This window comes from Echinops telfairi, unplaced genomic scaffold (assembly GCF_000313985.2).
Source record: "Echinops telfairi isolate 266 unplaced genomic scaffold, ASM31398v2 ScPeMD7_7469;HRSCAF=8507_0, whole genome shotgun sequence".
In the NCBI taxonomy this organism is placed as follows: domain Eukaryota; kingdom Metazoa; phylum Chordata; class Mammalia; order Afrosoricida; family Tenrecidae; genus Echinops; species Echinops telfairi.
Window position 1 is genome coordinate 19,280,823 of NW_022111372.1, and position 4,493 is coordinate 19,285,315.

Here is a 4,493-nt window from a genome sequence, read left to right on the forward strand (position 1 = left end):
CCGCAGTCGCGGCGTCCAGCGGGCTGTTGGCGCTGCTCTTTGGAGCCCGAGTGTGTGTGTCCCTCACTAATCAACGTCAAAAAGGCCAGGTTGGTGGTTTGAGCAATCCTAGCACCTGGCCGCGTTTGGTGGACTGGCGATCCCAGGGCTCTCTTTGTTGGCGTTTTGCCCACGCGTTGTAATTAAAACGCGCACAATATGGTGAGAGTGGTTGTGGGTTATAGAGTACACCAGCTTTGTGCTTGTCGTCTAACGTAATACAACTGTTTTCTCCTTCCTACACAGCAGTTTCTTGTCATTGAGGATTGTACCTGAATGCTTTTATGCAGCGAGCTTTCTGTATTCAGCCTGGGCTCATTCGAAGAAGGGTGTGCTAGTAATTGTGTAACGTGTGGGGGGGCCGGGGGGCAAGCAAGCTACAATGCCGTTTTTACAGGAACAAAGACATGTAGACATACTAATCTTTTTGGAGAATTCTTACTAGGGTTGGGACTTTTACCCATGGAATATGCCGGGTTTGTTTTTGTTATTTTAGTAGTTTGCTCATTTGTTTTAGCAGTACTGGTTACGCATTGACTTGCTAACCGCAAGGCCAGCAGTTCGAAACCACCAGCCGCTCCATGGGAGAAAAAGGCGGTTTTCTACTCCAGTAAGTCTCGGAAACCCAAAGGGGGAGTTCTACCCTGTCTTACGAGTAGACATCGACTCGTGAGTTTGGTTTTGTTTTGTTTGTAAGACCCAGAGGGTTTGCATCTTAAGGTAGTTTGTTTTCAGACAGTTCAGGAAGATAAACGGGCGTGTTAGTGGCCTAAACTTGGGTGCTTCACATGGTCAAGCGGAGAAATGGGAAGAGGTCCGCTTGCTTCTTCCTGGTCTCTGGCAGTGGTGCAATACACTGGGCTGGGCGTGGAGGTGCTCGTCACTTCTGCCTTTGGAGACCTTTCGGGAGAAAAGACCTGGTGAGTCAGCCTTGATGGTGGGGTGTCCTTCGTGTAGTGATGTGTATTATTGTTGTATAACCTCTGGCTGCGTCAAGTGGTTTACCATTGTTCAGTAGGTTGGTTGGCTGACAAGGTGGGATGATAACTTAAGAAAGTTGGGTTGCTGAGTCATTCGCCCCAGCCAGAGAGGTAATGAGAAACAGCTGGTGCACATAGTGTAGTGTGGTCACATGCCTCTACTATAAATGCAAGAAGCACTCTGGAGGGTTTGCTTCAAAAGCTGAAGGGGACCTTGGGGCGGGGGTTGTTTTGATGCAGATCACCTGTGGGTGAAATAAACACACACTTTGAGGAAGGTGACCAAGTAGTAGCCCGGAGGTGGTGTTTAAACGGTGCAGGCTGGGACCTGGGACTAAATCTGTGCTGCCTGCAAACAATTGTAACAGAATACTTGCTACTCTTACTCTAGCACTCTAACCCCTTGCCTTTTGGATTTTTGTTGTGTGGCCTATACATTTCAAAAAGTGACTGACTTTGTTCTTCATAAAAGATTCCCTATGAGGACACAGAAGGGGCCTGCCTGCCTTCCTTTCGGCTTTCTTAGCCCTTGGCTTTTCATGCGTACAGCTGTAGTCTCTGGTGGCAGTCTTGGTGAGTTGATTCTGACTCCTACTCACCTTAGAAGACAGGGTAGAACAGCCCCATGCTCTTTCTAAGGATGAAAATCATGGTGGAAACAGACTACCTCATTTATTGGGAGCTGATTGGTGGATTCAGACTGAACTGCAGACTGTTTGCCTAGCGACTTAGTGTGTAACCACTGTGCTACTAGGGCTTTCAGCGAGTGGAAAACCCAGTGCCATCAAGTCATTTCCGATTCATAATGATCCTTTATATGGATATTGAGGCTGTTTATCCTTTATTGGAGCGCACAGCCTCCTCTTTGTCCCTCAGAGTAGCTAGGGCCTATGAACCAACGGCCCTGAGATTAGCAGCCCCATGATTACTAGGCAGCGTTTTTGTTAATCTAAAGAGTTTTCTCTATGTGAGGCAAGCCTTAGTATCTCTCTCCTCTCCTTCGTCTGTGATGCCCTTTGTGTTTACATTCTTGGGTTGTTACATCTTGAAGTATGACTTATCTAGGTTTTAAAAATGAGCCAAGAACCTAAGAATTGCTATGTCCTGTTGTAAACTGTTTATAAATTAAAGTTGTTTGGTGGTGGTGGGCCAGGGGTTGGGGGGACCTGAGTCCTGAGTTGCTTAATAGACTTTGTAGGCTAAGGAATGGCTTTTAGAAAAATGATTAATGTTGTTACTTTAAGATTGGGACTATAAGCTCATTTGTGTATTTTGAGGCATTAGTGTTTATAGGGTAGGGTGGAAGATAATTGAGAAGAAAATATTAAAACTGATTACTAGGAATTTGTTTGGAAAATAGAACAGTAAATCTCTAGATGCAGACTAACAGTAGTGCATGAATATTGTAGAATGGAAAACTTAAAAGAGTTTAACAACTGCTAATAACATTTTTACAGGTGAGGTACTTTTTTATATAACTTCTGATTTGTTTTCAAATCTCTGACAGTGTGCCCCATATTTCACTTAATGTTTCATTCATATATCTATTTTCTTTATGCTTTACAAATGAGGCTTGTTAGTGTAAGTTTTTACTACCTTATTTATGGATGTCTGAGATGGAAACAAATACAGTAGTGCTTATTATATTTTATACCATCATATTTTGAATTTGATTTAAACCAAATAGCTTGTTTACTTCATATGGTCCTTATGTGAAGTGTACAAAATTGCTGTCCACTTGACTCTTGACAGCCTCATGAATGTCAGTAGAACTGTGCCCCATAGGGCTTTCCATGGCTGATTTTTCTGGAAGTAGACTGTCTTACCAGAGGTGCCTTGAACCTCCAACCTTTCAGTTTGTGATCGAGTGTTTTAGCTATACAGTAGTTGTAGTATGATAGACAAATTGGTGCAATGGGAACATCTGAATGTAATATATATATAATGGAAATTGCCCTTTATATGACAAGGTACCTTGGTGGCACTGTGGGTTAGGTGTTGGGCTGTAATCTTTGGGCTGAGAGCAAACGGCCAAATCATTCCTTCGAGGAGCAATTTGTGGGTTCAAACCCCAGACCTTCAGTCTGTGAGCACTTAACTACAAAGGTGCAACCAGCCTCCTTCAAAACCACTTAAGTGATTGGAAACAAAATCAAACCAAACTTAGTGCCATAGAGTCAATACTGACTCATAACTGCTCTAGGAAAGGATAGAAGTGCCCTGGTGACTTTTGGAGACTATGGGAGTATAGAGCTCCATCTTTTTATGAAGCCCCTGGTGGTTTCTAACTGCTGACCTTGTGGGTCACAGACTAACACATAACTACTACAACACCAGGGCCCCTAATTGCTTAGAACAGTGTGTGACATAGCTGAAAACATAAAAATGTTATCGTCTGTTATCCAGAATCAGGGAAGTGCTTGATTCACAGGAGCCTCTATGAGCCATTGTAGCCATTGATCACAAGACAGGAGAATCTGTGGGTTTGCAGCTGCTCACTGCTGCTGGGAAAAACTCATTTAGTAGCACCATCTCTTCTAAGAGCTAGGAACAAAGGACATTCCTTTAAGTAAAAAGCTATGTCCTTTGCTCCTTGCTCTTAGAAGTTGGATGTTTGAGATGATGGTACAATCTCAGCAGGAGGTTTGCTGGTGTAGTGTGTTATAAATTGGGCTGCTAACCACACAAGGTCAGCAGTTCGAACCTTCCAGTGGCTCCGTAAGGGGAAAAATAAGGTTTCCTGCATCTGTAAAAATTTACAGCTTCAGCAACCCACATAGGGCAGTTCTACTTTGTCAAGAGGGTTGCTGTGAGTCAGACTTGCCTTGATGGCAATGAATTTGTTTTGTTGTTAACACTCTCAGCAGAGTGCTCTGGAGACAACAGCCCAGTTGGTTGGAATTGGCATTTGAAATAAAAAAACACCTGCTATTCCTCATCTAGTGCCTTATAGTTGATATTGTGATCCAGCAGGTTTAGGAAAATTGGCCACATACCTGAACCTGGAGTTTGCTGATTCTTCTTTGGGTGTTTCATCCATTCTTTTGCAACATCCAGTCACTGCCATTGAATCCATCCTGACTCATAGCGACTCTGTAGGACAGGCTAGAACTGCCCTTCTGGGTTAGTGAGACCATAAATTTTTATGGGAGTAGAACGCCTTGTCTTTCTCCCACAGAGCAGGTTCCAACTGCTGACCCTACGGTTAACAGCCAGCTCAGTGTGTAATCCCATATCACCACCAGGGCTCTTTTCAGAACACTTGGAATGTACATTAACTTGCCACTTCTAATTGCTGCCATTATCTGTGATAACATGAAAAATGTATTCATGATAAACTGTAGTTGTGCTTGTCATATGGCCTGTAACTAAGCACATTGTTCTGCCTATGGTTTATATTACAAAAAAGTGTGTCAAGTGGGGGAGAGGAGAGGAGGAAGGGGGAACCGATATCGATGATTGACATATAAACCC

The 4,493-nt window shown here is 43.5% G+C and overlaps 1 protein-coding gene across 2 annotated transcripts in view; it reads left to right on the forward strand.

The window, feature by feature from the left end:
• Positions 1-40: 40 nt before the first annotated feature.
• The window catches only part of BACH1 (BTB domain and CNC homolog 1), a 47,341-nt gene continuing 42,888 nt past the window's right edge, over positions 41-4,493 (forward strand). Inside the window, exon 1 of one of the 2 annotated variants that reach the window (XM_045284813.1) lies at positions 41-89. The gene's annotated coding sequence lies outside the window, so the exon portion shown is untranslated. Of the gene's footprint in view, positions 90-900; positions 960-4,493 lie in introns of those variants that run through there. The other variant, XM_004713109.2, reaches the window with a different exon arrangement.